Here is a 24,253-nt window from a genome sequence, read left to right on the forward strand (position 1 = left end):
GTGGGCGGGTGGACAAGCCAGAGCGGTCTGGGACGCGCTGATGTTGCCGTTGAAGCAGGGTGGACTGGGGGCTCCAGACATGCACCTATATGCACTATGCGCCCAAGCCCAATTTTTGCATTTCTGGGTGCACCCCACCCCATTCCAGCCACATGTAGCTGTAGAACGTGACAATATGGCACCGATCCCCCTCCAGGTAGCTGTATGTGCAAAGGCAAAACGTCCCAGAGGGGAGGTTGACACAGCAGAGACATTGAAATGGGTGTGGGATGAGCTAAGGAAAAGGGCGGGTGTGCCACTAATGTATGCACCATCGTTGTCCTTGATACAGAATACCCTGGTGCCCTGCATTGAGGGAGGTATTGATACGGCGGTACAGCAAAAGCTAGGCCTACACACATTCGCTGACCTATTTCCCAGTGATGAGTTCATGCCCCCCCTGTGGCTGATGAGGGACGAGAGGAGCCTTTTTCAGAACTGTTCCTGTACCATAGACTGAAATCGGCCTGCCGGGTGCTAAGCAGTGAATTTCCGCAAGCTCCTCCAGCATTTCAAGCGCTAGAAATTATAGTGAGCTCCCCCTCTCCGAGAAAACTGATCACTAGAATATACAGGCAAATGCAGGAAGGTGCTCCCATTGTACAGACAACTGCCCTGAGAAAATGGAATGATGAGCTTGCTACCCCACTCACAGAGGAGGAGTGGTATTTTTGCTGTGGGCAGCTTACTGAACTGTCCCCCAACTAGAGGCTGCGTTTGATCCATTTCAAATATTTGCACCGATTCTATCGGACTCCGGTCAGTCTACACAGAATGGGACTCAGGGAGGAGGATAGATGCTGGAGGTGCAAGTATTCCCCTGCTACGTTTCTGCACATGGCATGGTCGTGCGAGAAACTGGAGGTATATTGAGCCTTGGTCTTTGAGTCCGTTAATCAGATTGTTGAGAGAGCTGACGTTTCGTCCCCTGAATTAGCGATCTTGGATATGTGAAACACACTGTGCCTAAATTGAGGAAATTACACGCTATGTTATTTTTATATGCTAAACGTCAGGTGGCAGTAAATTGGGGGAGGCGGGGGGCGCCGTCGGTCCAGAGCTGGCTGGCGGATGTCACGTATGGGCATACACAACTGGGCACCTTTTGGGAGTTGATGCCACCCACCTCCAGGCCACGCGACATCTGGGAGCCGTTCCTTCAATGGCAGAGGGGGAAGCACCGGGAAAGTGTGTCTGGTGGGGATGACAGTGAATGAGCGGGTCACTTATTGTTTACATACTGCATAGCAATGATTGTTGAGTCGGGTAGGGGCTACTTAGCAGATACGATATATGAGGTTGGGTTTGGGGAAATGTTTTGCACCTCTGGCACTGATGCCCCATGCTGTGTTGGGACTATTGCAGTGCGAGTTGGTGGACTGCTGTGGTTCAGGCTGCGGATAAAGGAAACAATTTGAATGTATGTAATGGTATGCCGATGATGATGCACTGTTATGCTACGATTCGATATTTGAACTATCGTACAATGTCTGCACTTGATTAAATTATTGCAAATGTATGATTACTGGCAACAGTTGAGTTTATATTGTTGTATGTGGTACTGAAAATGCCAAAAAAAAGAGTCCAGTGGTAACTGCCCATTAATAAAAGCTAGATCTGATGATGCAGGCTTGCACTTTTTGCCTATCCTGGGGGTGGGCATGCAAGCCCTAACAGTATCTTTAAAAATATCGTCTGCATGTCTCATCATGCCTTTGAGCATGGGGAGAGTGTGAGTGGACCTTTGTAAGCTACTAAGGGTTTCAAATAAGAAGCCCTCTTCTAGGGATTCTTTATGTAATTGTACCCCATGATACTCTGCCGCTCTAGATGGTGATTCAATGTACCCAACATTGTCGTCAGGTGAGGAAGGCTTTGTAGGGTAACGGTCTGGGTGATTATCTGTGGATGAGTCAGTGTTATAGTCCTTCCAGTGATCAGCTGGCAAAGGATCATCCCCACAATTCCCATCATCCTCATCATCAGGTTGTTGAGGAGAGTTAGTTGGTGTGATTAGTAAGTGATGTAGCTGTGGGGAAGGAGGTGATGGAGGAGGAGAAGGGTCAGTACCAACATGCTTCCTCTTCAAAAGAATATGTTGTGTCCTCTGATTCTGGTTTACGTTTTTGAGGCACTTTGGTAGAAAGATTTCCTGTCTGAGGATCAACATAGAGTTCTTTATGTTTGGGATCGGATTTCAGGGGTGGGACATCGAAACATGGGTCTTCCTGCTACAGATAAGCATTTTTATGTTTCTAACATGAAATTTTCGGTTCCGGCGTTGTTTTCGGTGCCGAAGGTTTAAGTTCAGAAGCCGGTTTTGGTGTTGAATGTTTCGGCTTCAAATCGGTTTTTGGTTTCTAGCCCGAAGGTTTCAGTGCCTGACTTTGGCCGACTCGATCCAGAGTTGGAAGGGTTTGGTGCATGTTTTTCTGATCACTGGTGTACTTATATAAAAAGGTGGGGTGAGGTTGTGGGATAGGAGAGGTGGAGAAAAGACTTGGCTTTTCAGAATTGGAGTGGTTGAGAATTAGGTTTTTTTTTTAGTAGGTATAAGGGTTTACCTGTAAGTCAGTTACTGATTTGTTTGTAGGATCCACCGTCCACTAGCACTGCGCACATCACATGCACAGACTATGGTCTGACCGTCCTTATGGGGTGGTGGGGCGAATCAAGCTAGGGGGGGTGGGGTGGCAGGGGGTCACAAAGGGAGGGGGGGTTGGTGGGGAAGGGGGGGTGGTGGGTGGGATATCACTGTGAAGGGTGGGATAAAAAGGGGGGAAAAATTGGATTGTACCTGGTGCTTTGTTGCTTTTGTTTGGGTCTATGTATCGTTTGTAAATAATTAGTTTCTGTTGAGTCATTGGTCAGGGGTTTTCTTATTACAGAATCATGGGGAAGCTTAAGATTTGTTCGATAAATATAGGGGGCTTGAATGACTGGAGCACGAGGCAAACACTGGGGCATTTTGTGTGGTCAAATCAGTTGGACATGATTTGTCTACAGGAGAATCACCTAGCCTGGGCTAAAAAAACATCTGCTAAGTATCATAGGGTTTTATTTATTGGCTTGCTTCACACAGACGTCTACTGTTAGAGGGGTGGCAATTGTGGCCAAATCTATTTTTGGTGGCGCTAGGCACTCCCTGGCAGACACTTTGGGCAGATGGGCAATTGTGGTAGCGTTTACACTGTGCACAATCTATGATTCCAATCAGGATGAACCAGAGGTGTTCGATAAACTTGAGGTATAATTATTGAACTGGCCATGTCCCCTCGTAGTGTGTGGTGACTTCAATATATCGCAGATCTTATAGATGTCGTTAATAATGTAAATTATGCTGGTCACAAACCTAAGGTCTTTAGAGCCCTGTGATCTTTAATTAATTCACATAGTTTGTTGGATGTGTGGGGGTATAAAGAACCTCATAATCCAGGTTTTACCTATTATCCTGCCCCGTTAGGAAGTACACTAAACTGGATTACTTTCTTATATCTTCTATGGAGGTGGGGAGAGTAGGTAATATAAAATTACCAAAAGTGATCTCTGGCCATAGCCCATTAATTTTAGTTTATGAAAGTGATAAGGTTACTAACTCTCATTCTAGATGGACCTTTGAGAGGAGATTGCTACTGGATCCCAATTTTGTGGACCATCTACAGAGTTGGGCTCAAAACTATTTCGATATAAATAGGTATAGTGCTTCCGGAAATAGCGTCTGGGATTCTTTTAAGGAGGCATTACGAGGGGAGACGATCAGCTTCTCTGCTAGGCTGAGGAAAGAAGCTCGAGAGGAGCATGAGAAACTGATGTCTCAGTTGGTACAGGCGGAGGAGCTACATACGAGGGATATTACATGTGGAAAAGAGGCTGATGGTAGTCGGCATAAGATACTGGCTCTTAAGGCGGAACTATATAAGTCCTTAGCACAGAGAAGCACCGATGACTATCAGACACATAGGGGTAGGATGTACGAGACGGGAGAGCAGGCAGGTAAGCTCCTAGCATTAAGGATTAGGCAGGCCTAAAGCAGAAATACAATAGGGAAAGTTCATGAGGGCAACCAGGAGTATACTAGGCCAGAAAAGATCAGAAAGGTCTTTAAGAATTTTTATCAAAATATGTATCAGGAAGAGGAAAGGGCGGAATTTGCTAGTCTAGCATTTGAAGATTTAGGCCATAATCTGGCCGAACAGGATAGAGTGGCACTGGATAATGAACTGGCATTGAGTGAAGTGGTAGAAGCACTGCAGGATTTAGCATTAGGTAAGGCTACAGGGCCAGATAGTATCCCACTTGAAGTATACAAATGCCTACAGGCAGTGATAGCTTCCCTTTTGTTGGATTTATTTAAGGGCATAATCTGCTCGGGGAAAATTCCAGAATCTTGGAAAGAAACTAATATTATTGTCTTCCACAAAAAGGGCAAGCCTAAGGAGGATCCGGGGTCGTATCGTCCAATATCCCTCATAAATACAGACACTAAAATCTATGCTAAGGTCTTGGCCAATAGGTTGGGAGGGGTCATTGGCGGTTTGGTTTCCTCGTGGCAGCATGGGTTCATCCCAGGTCGAGGGACAACTGACCATATAAGGCGGGCCATCACGTTGTTCGATGTGTAGGCTGTCACGGGGGGCCGGATCGCCATGAACCTTCTGGACGCGGAAAAGGCCTTTTACCGAGTCACGTGGAACTATTTGTGGGGGATATTGGAACGGAGGGGCTTTGGCCCTAAAATAATGAATGCCATTAAAGCTATGTATGCTGACCCTATAGACAGAATTCAATTAATGGTTGGTAGCTCAGATGAAATATATATCTCTCGGGGGACCCGACAAGGGTGCCCCTGTTCGCCAATTTTATTTGCCCTCTATATTGATCCTCTGGTACGAAGGATATTAGGGTGAGAGGGTATTAAGCCAGCGGTTTGTAATGGGTTTGAAACCAAACTGCTGGCTTATGCTGATGATTTGGCTATAAAACTAATGAACCAGATACGGCCATGACTGCCCTTATAGGAATAACTACGGAGTTTGGTCAGTGTTCGGGGTATCTTCTTAATGAGAACAAGACCCAGATAATCTGCTCAAATAATATTATTCAGCAGGATTGAAGATACAAGGATTCAGCAGTTTACCTTGGGGTTAGGATTAGCCCTGTAATGGAGACAATTATTAAAGATAATTTTGTGCCACTTGTTAACTCAATGTCAACAGAGTTAAAAAGGATAGACTCCATACATCTGTCTATAATAGGGAGAGCCAATGTGCTTAAGATGACTATGCTCCCTAAAGTACTTTATCTTTTTCGCTCAAACCCACTTATGGTGGGGGATAGCGTGTTAAAATCTATTGAGACAGTTTTTATAAACTTTATATGGCAGTATAGGAAAACTAGACATTCTCTGAAATTTTTGTCTTTACCACAAGATAGGGGAGGGCTAGCTGTCCCTAATATTCGATTTTATTTTGTGGCTTGTCTTTTTCAGCCAGATAGCGATACTATTAGATTGTGCTACAAACATGCCTGACTGCCCATTTGGGAATGTTAGTCCCCCATCCATCTTTGAACTGCTTTTAGGTAGGGAAGCCGTGGGGCTCTTATTGCGTAAGACAGAGAGACGCTACTATAATAAAAAAAGGTATAAAATATTGGATAGCATCTGGAGGGTTTGGAAAGTCATTCAGAAATCGCTGGCAATACCGAAATATAATTATTCTACACCCCTCTGGAACTCAAGTGTCTTTCCATACCTTAGTAGTGATAGGCTGTGGAGATCATGGGAATCTCAAGGAATCAGAAGAGTAGGGGATCTTTGTGAAGGGAATAACTTGCTGAGTTTTGAAGACGTGCAGCGGAAATTTGGAATTCCGCTGAGTCAAGGCTTCAAGTTTGTACAAATCTTTCAAACCCTATCAAGTATTAGGCCACGGATTACCCCAGGTGGTAAAATTAATATGCTTGAGTATGTTTTGGTGGGGGGGGGGCACTAAAATCAGCATGATTTATAAAGTATTCATCTCAACGATTCAAGATGACCTGGATACGGTTGAGGTCTCATGGATGTTGGTATTAGGGGAATCGGATGATGATGTAGATAAGGCGCTACAATTGGCAGGGAATCTGTTTCGCTCTACGAATCTCAGAGCGCAACACTACAAAACATTGTATAACCTATATTTCACTTCAGCCAAGTTATTCGAGTGGGGGGAGAGGGATGACGATAAATGCCCAAGGTGTCATCAGGGGCCTGCTAACTTGGTGCATATGTTTTACCTCTGTAGTATGTTAAGTAAGATCTGTGCTGAGATTGAAACATTTTGGGAGGGGCTGCTAGGTGTTAAGATCAACCTATCCCCTACCCTAATGATATTGGGAACAGATTGCAACCTGGGTTTGAAGGAGGAAGCTTTTGTTTTTATATGTGTGGCGGTTCTTCGAATATTGTTGGCTGCTGGCTGGAAGGATTCCATGGCTCCCTCCTTTCAGATGTGGCTGTCTAGACTTTTGGGGATCCATAATATCTAATCATCTCTTTATTCTCGGAGGGGCAGGAGTGTGAGGGAGATGGAGCAGAACATCTGGGCCCCCTCAAGGGCTGGAGGGATTCCCGCAAATATAAGTAGGCTTTTTGCCAGGATATTATGGCATCCCTGAGGCTGATACATGTGTAGTAATGCTGTGCATATGTCTTGTTCTTGCTATTTTTAAATATCCCCTAGTAACGAAACCCTGATCACTGTTTATTGATATATTGACTGATTTTTGTGATATTTATTGTTTGTATATTGTAATGTTTTCTAAATGAACTATTTATGTATTGTATTGATTGCTGATTGCACCAGGTATCTAATAAATAAAAAAAAAGGAATGAAACTTTGGTTTCACAAACAACATATAATGCACCCCTTAGTTTCAAATCCCTAAAGGTTCAAGATGAACATGTTACTTGCCTTGGGTAACACTCTTTCTAGTAGAGACTCTATATAAACACAGATTGCTTACCGTTTGAATATTCCCAAGGTGTCAGACTGGATCCAGAAACCTTTTCAGCAGTACCTTGCAGGCCGGTACGTGGTGCTCTGAAGCTCTTCACTGATGCAGTTTCGCTCTCTGACACCGCTCCAGAAATGACGTGCAGAGCCTACATTGGTGTCACTCGTCAAGCTGACGTCAATTACTTTCATATATCCGCTCCCACAGACGCAGAGTCCCAATAGCAAATTGGTTGTGACCTGTGTGAGATTCTTAGTCTTGGGATCTTATTGAAGGAAAGATTTCAATCACAGAACAGGGAGGCTAGCAAGGTCAGCGAGGAATCAATGGTTAAATAATCTCTACCAGAGTGTTACTGAAGGTAAGTAAATTGGTCTTCTGATAAAGACTTCTAACTTGGACTTCTAACCGCAGATTCCTCACCTCTTGAATAAATACCAAAACACCACCTATTTGGAGGTCGGTCTTTGAATGTACTCAAACCAAAAAGTCCAGTAGGATTGAGGGGACGAAATGCCCATATCAGCAGATCTGGCTATCCAGATAGTATGTGAATGGATGGAGTGATGCTCACATAGCTGTCTGACAGATTCCATGATAAGAACTCTGTGTGCTATGAGCATAAAGCCTTCAGGAGACCGCTTTGTGGCAAATGCGTAGCAGAACTTAATGCAAAGCACAATCCAGCAGGAGATGCCCTTTTCTGCATGGCCTTGACATTTTTTGCGACCGAAGTGGAATTGCGTCACAACTTTTGGCTTAAAGGATGTTTGCAACTGCGGAACCGGTTTGTCTGGAAAAAAGGTGGTTTACAGCGGGTGGACAAAGAATAAAATATCCCTTGGATGAAACAATCAAGCTGCCTGATCATGCACACTGAACTCACGCATTCATAATCTATCTAGTAACTATTTTACAAACCGTACAAATACTAAATGGTCTTCAATCAAATTCTCCCCACAATTGTAATTATAAACGAACCTGAACAATTAAGTATCACAGTGTGTGAAGAACAAGTTACTTACCTTCGGTAACGCTTTTTCTGGTAGATACTATATCTGCCTGTGGATTCCTCACCTTGTGAATACCCCTTGCGTCAGCAACATTCGGAAATTCTTTTTTCGTAGCCTCGCGCCGACGTGGACTCCTGACGTCATAGAGACACGACCTCGCTCGCGACTCCGCTGACGTCACCGACGCCTATAACAGGCCCACGCCGGAGTGATGACATCAGTTCCGCCCTTTTTTCCGTGCCATCGAGGCACACGGACGGACCAATGACAGTAGAAATATACAAGTATACATAGTACACAATAATCAAGGCAAAACACACAGTGTTAAACAAAAGCAGGAAAGAAATTGGAACATTTCCTTGACAACAAAATATATATATACATTACAATTCAGTAACTCTGGCAAAGAAGAGTGGACAACGGGGAGGCGGGTGGGTCAGTGAGGAATCCACAGGCAGATATAGTATCTACCAGAAAAAGCGTTACCGAAGGTAAGTAACTTGTTCTTCTGATAGATACATCTGCCGTGTGGATTCCTCACCTTGTGAATAGAGTCCCACAGCAGTCCCCACTCCCGGAGGAGGGCGTCCACTCTTCTAGACCAGGAAATCCTGAAGGACAGAGCGCGCAAAGTGACCGTCCCTCCTCACTTCGGAGTCTAAGCAGTAATGCTTCGCGAAAGTGTGGAGGGAAGACCAAGTTGCCGCCCTACAAATATCCTCAACCGGCACACCTCTAGCCAATGCAGAGGTCGAAGATTTAGCTCTAGTTGAATGAGCCCTTATACCCTCTGGTGGTTCCTTACCGGCCAAAGAGTAGCAGATCTTTATGCAGAGGACGATCCATCTCGATAAAGTTCTTTTATGGACCGCTCTCCCTTTCGTGCAGCCAGCAAATCCAACTAAGAGCTGGTCCTCCAAACGAAAGTCCTTGGATCTGTCCAAGTAAAAGGACACCGCCCTCTTAGGGTCCAGACGGTGCAGTCTCTCTTCCTCCTTAGAAGGGTGAGGGGGAGGATAGAAGGAAGGTAAAGTAATGGATTGTCCCAGGTGGAAGGGAGTTACCACCTTAGGCAGAAAAGCAGCCCTGGTCCTGAGAACCATTCGACCAGCATGTATGGACAAGAAAGGGGGCTTGTGACAAAGAGCTTGAAGCTCGCTTACCCTCCTTGCCGAGGTTATTGCCACGAGGAAAACCGTTTTAAGGGTAAGAAGCCTCAAGGGACATTTGTGGAGAGGCTCGAAAGGAGCACCCATCAAGAAGGTCAAGACCAGATTCAAGTCCCACTGAGGCACAATAAAAGGGACAGGAGGAAACTTATTAATAAGGCCCTTTAAGAACCTTAAAACCACAGGTGACTTAAAAAGAGAAGGCTGGTCAGGCAGACAGAGAAAAGCTGACCGCGCAGAAAGATAGCCCTTCACTGTAGCAACGGCAAGACCCTGTTGCGCCAGAGAAAGGGCAAACTGAAGAACATGAGATAAACGGGCCTTCAAAGGATCAATAGACCTTTCCCCACACCACGAGACAAATTTCGCCCATCTATAAGAATAGACGGACTTAGTGGAGTCACACCTGGCTGACAAGATGACATCCACAACGTCAGGCGAGAGGGAAAAAGAAATCAGGTTGCCCCGCTCAATCTCCAGGCATGAAGGTGCAATGTCTGGAGGTGGGGGTGTAGAACCTGCCCCTCCATCTGAGAGAGGAGGTCTGCCCTGTGAGGGAGACGGAGCGGCGGGTGAGAGGAGAGGTGGAGAAGATCTGTATACCACACCCTTCTTGGCCAATCCGGGGCGACCAATATGACTTGGGCCCGGTCTAGGCGAATCTTCCTCAGAACCCGAGGAATCAAGGGTATGGGGGGAAACGCGTAAAGGAGTTGACCTTTCCAACTCAACTGAAACGCATCCCCCAAGGCTCCTTGCATCGGATACTGGAGACTGCAGAAAGACAGACAGTGCGCATTCTCGTGAGTGGCGAACAGGTCCACCCGAGGAGTCCCCCACATCCGAAAGATGTCGTGAACCACCTCCGGGTGAAGCCTCCACTCGTGGTCGGTAGAGAACTGCCGACTGAGACTGTCTGCACCAACGTTCAACACTCCGGCCAAATGATTCGCCATTAGACAAATCTGATGGTCCTGAGCCCAGCACCAGAGACGCAGAGCCTCTCTGCAGAGACACTGCGACCCCACTCCTCCCTGCTTGTTGATATACCACATCGCGGTCGTGTTGTCCGTTAGGACCTGAACCGACTGACCGCGAAGGGAAGGGAGGAAGGCCTTGAGCGCCAAACGTATCGCCCGCAATTCTAGAAGGTTGATGTGAAGCAACCTTTCCTCTGGAGACCAAAGGCCCTTGACCTCCAGATACCCCAGATGAGCACCCCACCCGAGAGTGGATGCATCCGATATCACCGTGGCCACCGATGGGGGAAGTTGAAAAGGCTTTCCTTGGGACAGATTGCCTTCCACGCCCCACCAAGACAGATCCGCTGCAGCTTCTCCGGAGATCCTCACTGACTCCCTGAGATCTCCGCTGTGCTGATACCACTGCTTGCGGAGGCACCACTGGAGCGCCCTCATGTGCCAGCGTGCATGGTTGACCAACAGTATGCATGAAGCCATCAGACCGAGCAGGCGAAGGACCTTCAGGACTGGAACAACCGCTCCATTGTAAAATAAAGGAATCATCTCCCGTATGTCGCGAATCCTTTGAGGGGGAGGGAATGCACGACATACGGTTGTGTCCAGTACTGCACCTATGAACAGGTTGCGCTGGGAGGGCACCAGGTGAGACTAGGGTACATTTATTGAAAAACCCAACCTGTACAACAACTGGGTTGTCTCCTGCAGATGATGAAGCACAACCTCTGACGACTCTGCTTTGATCAGCCAATCGTCCAGATACGGGAATACCGGAATACCCGATCTTCTGAGATGCGCCGCCACCACTGCCATCACCTTGGTGAAGACCCGAGGTGCAGTAGTAAGTCCAAACGGAAGGACCGCAAACTGGTAGTGTTGTGACCCAACCGTAAAACGGAGATACCTCCTGTGCGACTTCAGGATTGGGATGTGAAAGTACGCATCCTGCAAATCGAGTGACACCATCCAGTCTTCTTCCAGCAGAGCCTGAAGAACCTGAGCAAGGGTGAGCATCTTGAATTTCTCCTGCTTCAGATAAAAATTCAAGATCCTGAGATCTAGGATCGGACGAAGCCTGCCATCCTTTTTGGGAATCAGGAAATACCGGGAGTAGCATCCCTGACCCCTTTCCTGCTCTGGAACCACCTCTATCGCACCTTTTCTCAAAAGTGTTTGGACTTCCTCCTGTAGGAGTAACAGATGTTCTTCTGAGCAATATCCCTGGCAAGGAGGGTAATTGGGAGGGAATTCCCGAAAGGGAAGGGCATACCCATTTTCTACGAGATTGAGAACCCAAAGATCTGATGTAACCGATTCCCAATCTCGTAGAAAGTAGGTAAGCCGGCCCCCCACTGGACCCACATGATCCTGAATGGCGGATCTAGGGCTGCTTTTCTGTGGCTGGGGGGTTGGAGGAGGTGGAGGAGGAAGAGACCTGACGACCTCGAGGACGTGATCTCTGTTTCCCTCTGTAAGACCTATACAAGGTATTCTGCTGCTGCTGTTGTTGCTGCTGCTGCTGAGCTGGTCTATACGACCGAAAGGAAGAGCGACCAAACCCTCTAAACTTCCTGGTCGTAGAACCCCTGACCTGAAGGCCCAGAGATCTAGCAGTTGCCCTGCTGTCCTTGAATCTCTCCAAGGCCGCGTCTGCCTTCTTTCCAAAAAGCCCCTCGCCATCGAAAGGCAAATCCAATAAAGCAGACTGCACATCCGCTGAGAAGTCAGATGACTTCAACCAGGCTGAACGCCTCGTGGCAACCGCCGTGCCCATAATTCTTGCCACAGAATCTGTTGTATCAAGTCCACTTTGGATGACCTGACGAGCCGCTGCCTGAGTGTCAGATAAAGCCTCTTCAAAGTCCTTTCTACTAGCTTCAGGAACCTTAGGGACCAAAGATCTTATAGAGTCCATAAGAGCATGGATGTACCTTCCCATGAGGCAAGTGGCGTTAGAAGACTTCAAAGCCATGCTGGACGAAGAAAAAATCTTCTTCGCGACCTGATCTTGTTTCTTTGCCTCTTTGCCGCCAGGCACCTGCGGAAAAGCCCCAACAGACTTCTTAGAGCAAGCGGCCTGAATCACCAAACTTTCAGGTGAAGGATGCGAAGATAAGAAAGCAGGATCCTCAGGAGCCACTCTATACCTCCTAGCCACACTCTTTGCAACTGCAGGAGCAGAAAAAGGCTTTTTCCAAACCTCCATTATAGGATCCTTTAAGGCATCGTTAAATGGGAGCAAAGGTTCCACTGATGAACTAGGAGAATGGAGAACCTCTGTCAACAAATTCGATTTAAACTCGACAGAGGGCAAAGTCAGACCTAAAAGTCCTGCTGCCTTCTTCATGACAACATGATAAGGTTGGACATCTCTGGAGGGAGCATCAGATCCAGAAGGCAAAGACCACTCCGGTGAAAACTCAAGACCACTAGCATCCGCCAGGTCCTCGAAACAATCCCCTTCCAATTCACCTTCTTCCACCTCAGAAGATGAATCAGTAACTCTACGCTCCTCCAGAAGCCGTTGAGCCTCTCTACGAGCCCTCATTTTGACTCGAAGTGCAGCCGAATCCAACGCCGAATTCGACGGCGCCGGAGCCGACTTCGGAATCGAATCCGAGGGCTTAGAGGGCTGCCCCATAGAATCCAAGGGAGTTGGTGACGCCGGGACCGGAGTCGTCGACTTCGGCCGAGCCGGCGTCGACACCGGCGTCGACCTCGGTGGAGCTTGGTACTGCCACAACGGAGTCGGAGCCGGCATATACGGCATGAAGGGTGCCGGAGCATACGAGTGTGGAACACCCAAATTGAAAGCCATCGGACCCATGGGACCCGAAGGTGCTCCAGAGGGGTACCACGACCTCGAGAAAACACCATACATCGCGTTTAAAAACGCAGAAGGGTCCTGATCTGGAGTCGGGAATGGTGGATGCTCAGGCTGACCACGAGGCACATTAGAATCTGCTTCCTCAACAGGATTCGAAGTCCCTTCCTCAACAGGAACTCCATCGGCGTCTTCCGGAGCCGGAGATGGAGCCGGAGATGGAGCCGGAGACGGAGACGGAGTCGGATCTGGAACGGGAGTCGGAGAATGGACCACCGACTCCGAAGGTGACGCCTCACCTACCGGCTCATGAGTAGGAATAACCTTCGACTTCATCCTTTTGGGAGACTTTGATCTGGAATGATGACGTGATCCGTGTCTCCTCTTCTTATGCTTCTTGTGGGAACCAGAAGCATGACCGGACGATGACTTCGAGGCCGACGCCTCTCGAGACCTTGACCTGGATCTCGACCTCGACTTCTTCGGACGCTTTGAGGATTTTTTAACCTTACTTGCTTTAAGTTTGGCAACAAGAAGTTTAGATTCCCTCTCACGAAGAGCCTTCGGATTCATTTTTTGACAAGATGAACAATCCTCGACGTCATGATCCGAGCTTAAACACCAGATACAGTCTTGGTGAGGGTCCGTAACGGACATCATCTTCCCGCATTCTCTGCAAGGCTTAAACCCGGTCTTCTTTGTCGACATGACAACAGAACAGAAATATTTGAGAATGGAGAATCGAAGAAACGAAGTAACAATGTACTAATGGCTACAGAGTATCCCGAAACCGTTAGCGTCAACGACGCGGAAAAAAGGGAACTGATGTCATCACGCCGGCGTGGGCCTGTTATAGGCGTCGGTGACGTCAGCGGAGTCGCGAGCGAGGTCGTGTCTCTATGACGTCAGGAGTCCACGTCGGCGCGAGGCTACGAAAAAAGAATTTCCGAATGTTGCTGACGCAAGGGGTATTCACAAGGTGAGGAATCCACACGGCAGATGTATCTATCAGAATTTATTTATATCAAATATCAGTTTAAAAACAATACAATAAAAATCTGCCTTTATGTACAAAAAAACATTATACAATTCTAAAAACCAGAAAGAGACCCTAGTTCCGTGATATGTTATACAAACATCGGGATGTCAATTCATAGGAATCAAAAAATCACAAAACCAGAATCAAATCAATCCCTTCTGGCACATTCTTCCTTGAATTTAACTTGTGAAGGATGCGTCGACGCGTTTCGGTGTATAGCCTTATGTGCACCACCTTTATCAAGACTGAATATTCTTTCTGTCTCTTTCGTGACCCATAAATTCAACCAATTTATTCAACCAATTTTATCTATACAATACAAAAGATAAAAATAATTACACATCTGCTAATCAAAATTGTCCAGGCTGTAAGTTAATTCATCTCTATATCACATAGTGTCTATGTACAACTAATCAGGTTATATCCAATCCTTTAATTTCATTACATTTTTGCCATTTTTGACAAACACAAACCCATTCTTAGTAGTCCGAATTATTCATAGCCTTTACCCTTCCAAGTTCAAACATTTAAAAAAAACTTTTTATATTATTTAAACAGTTTATTCATATATATACACACATAGAGAGACATTGTACTTAATGTTCCACAAATTCTTCCAATATGATGTTCATCCCATCCCCCATATGGATCTGTTTGCTATAGGTGTATGTCCCAATCCTCATCGTTATTCACACATTCATTGCCAAACCACTTACATCCTCTAATCTTAACACGCATTCCATCTCTACATGTATGCACATACCATATAAAATTTGAAAACTTTGCCGGATACCAGGCACTTCGTGGGCGATATCCACAATGTTGTTCTATGACCCCACAGGACCTATCAGGTAAACCAAATTTGTAATTAAGGTTTACTATGGTATTGTATTATATTTATTTTCAATACCTGAACTCTAAGGAATAATATTTACCTGTATACGGTCACACCCGGTAAGTCACTTCTAAAACTCTCCTATTATGATGCTATGTTGAATGACCAATCCTCGTTTTCTGTAAGGTCTAGTCTGTAAGTATATATAGAGAAAGCCCCTTTTGGATTTGGGTTAGATACGATAATCCTCTCCCCAGTCCTCCCAGGTTCAGTCTCATTACATTCCTGGAAATATGTTCAGAGGTGTGTGACTACTCCCCGGTTGGTATTCTTATTCTTTATCTTTATTGACTTTTGTGATGTCGTGTAGACATCACTAATGTATTAGATGAAACAAGCTTAGGTCCCCATATACGGTGGATCGTACAGAAAAACAATGTACAACACATTAAACCATTAGATTTCCATTACACCCTCTGTCAACTGGTAATACGACAGTATTCTATCATTGGTGCAACTAGTATTGCGCATAGGCGTGTTCGCTATTCTGGCAACTATCACTACCTATTTTTCAAAGAAAAAGAAAGCTGTTCCTCTGTGTTACAGACTCGCCTACCAACTAGTTAGTGGTAATGAGTTACGGAAGAGAGAAAGGAGGTAGAAGGATTGGGGATCCCGCTTTAGCGGAACTAGGGTCCTCACACACCCAGCAAGCTAGGTGTCATGCTTCATCATATGGACCTGCTCCTCGTTGAGCCGGCGCTGCAATGCTCAACGGGCACCCGCGAAGGGGCTCTTTATCGGGGATCTTTTGTTCCTTTGCCGTATGATGAAGTGGGGGTGTGTGGCCCGTGTATGTGTAGATAGTGCTGTGGGGGTGAGTTAAAAAAGGTTGGATATTCCAAAGCGAAATGTTTTATTCTGGTTGGTAATCCACCTTAATAAAAAAAAAACTATCACTACCTCTCTGCCGTCATGTGGTTCCACATGTGCACTCTCTGTATTGAATCAAGGTGCATTGTCGAATACTCAGCCCCCGTTGGTGTAAACCACTTTATGGTAAAACGATGGTGAGCCACCAACCTCCCTCATCCTGTTCTGGAGTACCGGGACTCTTAGACATTTAAACCACCCTCGCTGTCCGTGTTGAACCCTCGGATGAATATCGCGTAAAACGCCTCGGGGGAAATACCTGTATCGTGGTCCAGTCACGTTCCGTGGACATCAAAAAAGAGAAATGGTGTTACCGAACGCTTCAGTATTTATAGAGTGAATGATTCTCCACAATAAGGCGCCGGTGTGCGGCCAAGCTGCTTACTTCCGCATTTCTCAATACGGGATCTGCGTGCTATGTCATCGCGTGATCACGTGTTCTCTGGCCCTTTTACCGTAATGCTGATAATATGTTAAGATCCCTCGCCATTATAGTGTGGTTATTGTATGTCAAACTTTTACCTTCAATACAAACCACACTATAATGGCGAGGGATCTTAACAACTGTAGAAGTAAGAATCTAATCTACTTTCTCATATGTTCATGCCAGTTAGGATATGTAGACGAGACAGGACGAGAATTAAGAACTCGCCTGTCGGAACATATATCAGCTATTACCAACAAGAAGCCAAATGCGCCCCTAGTAGAACATTGTATCTCAAAAGGACACACCTTCGAGGACATGAAGTGGTTTGTAATTGAAAAAATTGAAGGGAGTAAACGTGGTGGAGATATGACCATAAAAAGGAAACAGCGTGAACAGTGGTACATATCAATTTTGGACACCGTACGAAAAGGGCTCAACTCTAAGGAGGAATGGGAGCGGATTATAGGTATAGCATAGTTTAGTCTAGAAGCAGTTATTGTATTGTAGTGATTTTATCTTTATATCATTTTAGAATCACTATGTGAAGCAAATATTGAGAGAGAGGATTGCCCTGGCGTATTAGCGGAATTATAATCTACACCCGCATTTCAGCTCGATATACAATGGAACAATTTAGTATTTATAGAGAACAGAGCAACTATGTTTCCAGATTTGACTGATCAAAATAATCAAATAGGATATGATCTATACCCTAAATTAGGATTAAAAAGAGTGAAAACGGGTGGGGGTCCGAATATCGGTGCATTATGACGCATGTAGGCTCTCTGATTACCGATATATTATCAGCATTATGGTAAAAGGGCCAGAGAACACGTGATCACGCGATGACATAGCACGCAGATCCCGTATTGAGAAATGCAGAAGTAAGCAGCTTGGCCGCACACCGGCGCCTTATTGTGGAGAATCATTCACTCTATAAATACTGAAGCGTTCGGTAACACCATTTCTCTTGTTTGATGTCAACGGAACGTGACTGGACCACGATACAGGTATTTCCCGCAAGGCGTTTTACACAATATTCATCCGAGGGTTCAACACGGACAGCGAGGGTGGTTTAAATGTCTAAGAGTCCCGGTACCCCAGAAAAGGATGAGGGAGGTTGGTGGCTCACCATCGTTTTACCATAAAGTGGTTTACACCAACGGGGGCTGAGTATTCGACAATGCACCTTGCTTCAATACAGAGAGTGCACATGTGGAACCACATGACGGCACAGAGGTAGCGATAGTTGCCAGAATAGCGGACACGCCTATGAGCAATACTAGTTGCACCAATGATAGAATACTGTCGTATTACCAGTTGACAGTGGGTGTAATGGAAATCTAATGGTTTAATGTGTTGTACATTGTTTTTCTGTAGGATCCGCCGTATATGGGGACCTGAGCTTGTTTCATCTAATACATTAGTGATGTCTACACGACATCACGAAAGTCAATTAAGATAAAGAATAAGAATACCAACCGGGGAGTAGTCACACACCTCTGAACATATTTCCAGGTATGGAATGAGACTAAACCTGGAAGGACTGGGGAGAGGATTATCGTATCTGACCCAAATCTAAAAGGGGCTTTCTCTATATATACTTACAGACTAGACCTTACAGAAAACGAGGATTGGTCATTCAACATAGCATCATAATAGGAGAGTGTTAGAAGTGACTTACCGGGTGTGACCGTATACAGGTAAATAATCTTCCTTAGGGTTCAGGTATTGAAAATAAATATAATACAATACCATAGTAAACCTTAATTACACATTTGGTTTACCTGATAGGTCCTGTGGGGTCATAGAACAACATTGTGGATATCGCCCATGAAGTGCCTGGTATCCGGCAAAGTTTTAAAATTGTATATGGTATGTGCATACATGTAGAGATGGAATGCGTGTTAAGATTAGAGGATGTAAGTGGTTTAGCAATGAATGTGTGAATAACGATGAGGATTGGGACATACACCTATAGCAAAAAGATCCATATGGGGGATGGGATGAACATCATATTGGAAGCATTTGTGGAACATTAAGTACAATATCTCTCTATGTGTGTATATATATGAGTAAACTGTGTAAATAATATAAAAAGTTTTTTTAAATGTTTGAACTTGGGAAGGTAAAGGCTATGAATAATTCGGACTACTAAGAATGGGTTTGGGTTTGTCAAAAATGGCAAAAATGTAATGAAATTAAAGGATTGAATATAACCTGATTAGTTGTACATAGCCACTATGTGATATAGAGATGTATTAACTTACAGCCTGGACAATTTTGATTAGCAGATGTGTAATTGTTTTTATCTTTTGTATTGTATAGATAGAATTGGTTGAATTTATGGGTCACGAAAGAGACAGAAAGATTATTCAGTCTTGATAAAGGTGGTGCACATAAGGCTATACACCGAAACGCGTTGACGCATCCTTCACAAGTTAAATTCAAGGAACAATGTGCCAGAAGGGATTGATTTGATTCTGGTTTTGTGATTTTTTGATTCCTATGAATTGACATCCCGATGTTTGTATAACATATCACGGAACTAGGGTCTCTTTCTGGGTTTTAGAATTGTATAATGTTTTTTTGTACATAAAGGCAGATTTTTATTGTATTGTTTTTAATGTTTTTAAACTGATATTTGATATTAATAAATTCACACACTGTGATACTTAATTGTTCAGGTTCGTTTATAATTACAATTGTGGGCAGAATTTGATTGAAGACCATTTAGTATTTGTATGGTTTGTAAAATAGTGACTAGATTGATTATGAATGCGTGTGTTCAGTGTGCATGATCAGGCAGCTTGATTGTTTCATCCAAGGGATATTTTATTCTTTGACATATGTTGGTACCCTGTCCCTTGGATAGTTGGGCCATTCCCTATACTCTCACACTTACAGCGGGTGGATACAAAGACCTTGGAGGTCACTCGCCCATCACTTAAGGCAGCAAGGAACACTGTTTTGAGTATGAGAAGCAGCAGAGGCCAGCTCTTAGTGGCTCAAATGGAGTTCACAACAAATATGTGAGTACAAAGTTACCTCTCCCACTGTGGCATGAGAAAGGCAAAGTGAGCAAACGGATATTGCAAAACTTTCAAAAACCTAGGACAACAGGTTATTTGAATATTGAGGACTGATCTGGCAACCTTAAAAATGCTGAAAGATGCCCTTTAATTGTGCTCAGATCAAGGCCTTTTTTAGGCAAGAGACAAAAGGAATGACAAAACAATCTCTAAAATGTCAGATAACTTTGCCTGGAGGGGGTCAATCTGCATTATGCCGTATCAAGCTAAAAGAGGAAGGTTGAAGGTGTTCCGTTGTCATCGCTCAATCTCCAGGCATGAAGGTGGAGACTGTGAAGGCCTGAGTGCAGAACCCTGCCCCATGGCTTGGACAGGAGATCCTCCCGCAGAGGCAGCCTGATCGGAGGACAGATGCGGATGCCTAGGAGCTCTGGATAACATACTCTGTGCCCAATCAATGGCCACTCGAATGACTTGGGCCGGTCAGTCCAGATCTTCTTTGGAACCTGGGGAGAAGAAGTATCAGAATGAAGGAATACAGGAGTCTCAAATTCCACCTCAGGCGGAATGGGTCTCCTTGCGTGAGATGCCTTGGCAACTCCAATGCGCAGAACTGCTGACATTGTGGGTTCTAGGTGGAGGTGAATACAGTGTTACAAGGTTCTCCTCATTTGGTGATGAGACCTTGAGCCACCTCTGGGTGTAATTGCCACTCGTGATCCCCTAGGCCTTGCCAGCTGTGCTTGTCTACCCTGGCATTCAAAGATCCTGCCATGTGATTCACCATCAGGGAAATCCTTTGATCGTCTAGCCAGTTCCAGAGACGTAGCACCTTCTGGCACAGGACACCACTCTACCCTGCTTGGTACAATACCACATGATGGTGATGTTGTCTGTAAGCACCAGTACCAGCCTCCACTTGATGGATGGAAGAAAGGCGTTCAAAGCCAAGCAGATAGGCAGCAGCTCCCGGAAGTTGATAGGGAGCCAAGACTACGCTGGAGATCAAGGAACTCTAATACACCCCTCCCAGGTGGCCACCCCAGTCCAGAATTTACATATTGGGTCACCAATGTCAGCTCTGGATGGGGTAGGGAGTGAAGTGAGCTGATGACCCAATAGCAATCCATCCTGGCTGGCCCGGCTATCATAGGGGGGACTTTAATGCTATAACAGATGTAGACTTGGATAGATCACATCCTCCTCTGGCGGCTACCCCAGTTAGGAAATTGGCTAAAACTAGATCCGACTGGCAGGACAGTTGGGGATTGATTGATGTATGGCGAGCACAACATCCTTACGAGAGGGATTACTCGTTCTTTTCCTCCGTCCATGAACTTCATGTTCGAATCGATGCTATCCTGTGCTCCCCCTTAATAGCACAGGTGGCGGCATATACTGAATATCTTACCAGAACTATTTCCGACCACAACCCACTGTTGCTTTCTCTTAACTGGAAGAGGGCGAGAACAGCGATCCCAACGTGGCGCTTGCACCCTGAGACGCTAGAAGACCAGGTGTTTCGAAGGGAGGTGGGAGAGGGTATTGATCGCTTCTTCCGGGAGAATCGGGGCACCGCAAGCTCGAGAGCAATTGAATGGGATGCTTTTAAAGTGGTCGTTCGAGGGATATGTATTACTAAATATTCAGGGGTTAGAAAGACAGTGCTGGACGAAGTGGCGAAAGCAGAAGGGGTGCTAAGAGACCTGGAGCAGAGGCGGCCGGAACTCCCGTCTCTGCAGGAGCAGTTAGTGGAAGCCAGGGAAAAGCTGGCAGCTGAGACTGAGCGGCTGCGATGCTTCGACTATAGAGGCTATCTGGCGAAGGTTCATGCGGAGGGGGATAAGGTTGGTACGCTTCTGGCCAAACTGGCTAACCCGATACCGTGGAATGGACCCATTATGCAGATAGCACTGGATACTGGCCTACTGGCTCACTCGCAAGACCTAATGCTGTCCCGCTTTGCTACTTATTACGAAGAACTGTATAGCAGTAGAAGAGGGGAAACGGAGGTGGACATAGAGGACTACTTAGAAGGAACCCCCCTGCCACTGTTGGATACGGACCAAGCTGATCTGTTGGGGCAGGACATTACGTTGGCTGAAGTGCGTGGTGCAATTAAGCACAAGGCCAGGAACAAAACACCGGGACCTGATGGGCTGCCTATTGAATTTTACGCCCAGTATATTGACGCATTGGCGCCTTCCTTGTTGGAGGTGTATCAGGAGGCGAGGAAGGAGGGTCACCTCCCATGCTCGATGCGGGAAGCCTTGATAGTTACCCTTCTGAAGCCGGGACGCTCAGATCTGGATGTGGCCTCATATCGGCCCTTGTCCATGCTATCGGTGGACTACAAAATTTTGAGCCGCATATTGGCGACCCGATTATTGCCGCACATGCAATCACTGGTCCATACGGACCAGGCGGGGTTTATCCCCACGAGGTGCACGGCTTTGAATATCCGTCGCTTCCTTCAAGTTGTGGCAGAGAATCAGGATGATCGGAGCACAGCAGCGGTCCTCTCTGTGGATATAATGAGAAGGCGTTTGATAGTTTGGAATGGGCTTTTCTCCGTGGAGTCCTGAGTCGATTCGGGTTGGGTGACCAGTTTGTGAACTGAACATTGGTGTTGTACTCCTCAGCCACGGCCAGGGTGAAACTGGGTGAAGTGATCTCTGACCAATATCCAGTCATGAGAGGAACACGGCAGGGGTGCTCGTTATCGCCGCTGTTGTTCGCACTGGCGATAGAGCCTCTTGCGGTCCAGGCAAGATCAGGACAGATGTATAGGGGGCTGATGTACCGGGGGGACCTACACTACATTTCTCTATATGCGGACGATCTGCTCCTCTTTCTCCAGGAGGCTGATAATGATCTACGGGGGGGCGACGTCCCTGCTGTCCCACTTTGGCATGGTCTCCGGACTCAAGGTGAACTGGACTAAGACGTGCCTCTTCCCGACTAGGCGGGGCTTGCCTCCTCCCACGTCCCTGGGGGAAGTAAAATGGGAGCCCGCGTGCCTTACTTATCTAGGGGTTCGGATTTATCATGATGACAGGGATTTGTTGGATGGAGTTTTGGGCGACGCTCCCCCTGTCGGTGTTGGATAGGGTGGCATTGCTTAAGATGGTGGCACTACCCCGGCTATTATACTATTTCCGTACCTTGCAGATCTGGCTTCCGCCGAGAATATTTAAAGACCTGAGATCGCTGATTGTGGGTTTCATTTGGGGCAGTGGTAGAAAGCGTGTTGCACTGACGACATTGATGAGACCCAAATTAGAGGGCGGACTGGCAGTGCCTGACTTTGAGCTTTATTATCTGGCGGCCCAACTGCAGGTTCTGACACAAAATATAGCGTGGGAGTATCGGGCCCAGAGGATAAGAGGGGCCAGGGAATACCGCGTCACATATTGGCCTACATAGTGCTGCAACAAAAACTAGATCTGCAGGACCTGACTGGGGAGGAGCGGACCCTGCGACTTTGCTGGAATAGAACACAGCGTAGAACGGGGACCACTCGCCCATATGCTCCAGTGATCCCATTGGGCATGCTGACGGCACTGCCCCATGGAGGGGACTGGACCCCACTGGCGACTTGGGAACAGCTGGGTGTTCAGATGAATGGGGACTTGTACCTGAACGAGGAGCTAATGCCCTTCACAGTACTGCAGGAGATGTACGGGCTCCCGGAAGGGGACTTTTTGATACATGCTGCAGTCACGACCGCGATTCAAAAGCACTGGAGAACGGGGGAGCGGAACCGGTTTTGACACTTGCTTGCCAGTATACTGTAATGGCGGCGGGTACTGTCAAGGCAGTGACATGCATTCAATCCAGGCTGCTGAGGGAGGGTATGCGTCCCTTGGATGGGCTGAAAGCGAAATGGGAGGAGAGCATAGGCCGCCAGATACCGGATACTAAATGGGAACAAATTCTCAAGCGGGCGTGGAAGAGTACCAGGAATGCTCGGTTCCAACAAATCCAGTACTTTATATTACATAGGGCCTATTTAACACCAGGGAAGATCCGGAAATATTTCCGGGTCCAAAATGCGGTATGCCCGAGATGTCGAGAGGAGGATGTTGAACTAGAACATATGTTATGGTTTTGCCCGCAAATGGAGGGTTATTGGGAAGGAGTGGGGGAGCTCCTGAATGCAATCACAGAGAGACAATTACAATATGATATGGCCACCTGCTTGCTGCATTGGTTCCCGCACAAAGCCAAGTCCAAGGTGACCAGCAAATTTATTGATTTAGGGCTTATACTGGCTAAGCGTGAAATCACCTGGCACTGGAAAGCGAAGGAGGGACCGTCGAGTGGGCGCTGGAGAAGGGAGTTCTGTAAATGGGCGAGCTGCGAAAGTGCTGTGCGGCTCAGACAAGCTACCCGATTAGGTAATGATAAGGCGCTGGAGGTGGCTAGGTCATGGGAAGCCCTGGTTCAGACTTTGAAGGATCATCAATCGGCTGAGGAGGAGGATTGAGTGCCCCACATCCATGTGGTTCATAATTACGGGAAATAGCTTTGATAGCCCTCCGACACACAGTTGGGTGTATAATGTGATTCTGCTAGTGCCCACACCGCCGCCATTGTAAGGGTGGGAGGGTGTTGAGGGAGGGGGTTTTGGGTTTGAAATGAGATGGCTATTGATATTGGAGATGTGTCGAGTTGTTGCCTGCTCTTGATTATAGGGTGTTGAATTGGTTTATTGTGATTCGCTTTTTGTGGAATGAGTGGGGGAAGCGAGGAAGCAAGTGTGGTGATGTGGAGGAATAGGGGTGCAGTTAACTCCATACCAGTTTTTAGGAATTGGATTTAATGTTTATTTGTGGGGGAACTGGGAGGACAAGAAAAGCAAAAGCAAGAATCCTTGGTGATCGGTCATGGCTATATTTTTATGACACACAACTAAAGCTGCTTTCCTGATTGCCGCCGCTCGCTCTCAGGGTTGTGGGCTAAA

The 24,253-nt window shown here is 46.4% G+C and overlaps 1 protein-coding gene across 4 annotated transcripts in view; it reads right to left on the bottom strand.

Annotated features, from left to right (window-relative positions):
• Positions 1-24,253, bottom strand: part of CPLANE1 (ciliogenesis and planar polarity effector complex subunit 1) — a 2,766,109-nt gene that overhangs the window by 530,369 nt on the left and 2,211,487 nt on the right. The gene's annotated exons all lie outside the window — the stretch shown is intronic.

The sequence above is a fragment of the Lissotriton helveticus genome, chromosome 2_1, assembly GCF_964261635.1.
Source record: "Lissotriton helveticus chromosome 2_1, aLisHel1.1, whole genome shotgun sequence".
Taxonomy (NCBI): Eukaryota; Metazoa; Chordata; class Amphibia; order Caudata; family Salamandridae; genus Lissotriton; species Lissotriton helveticus.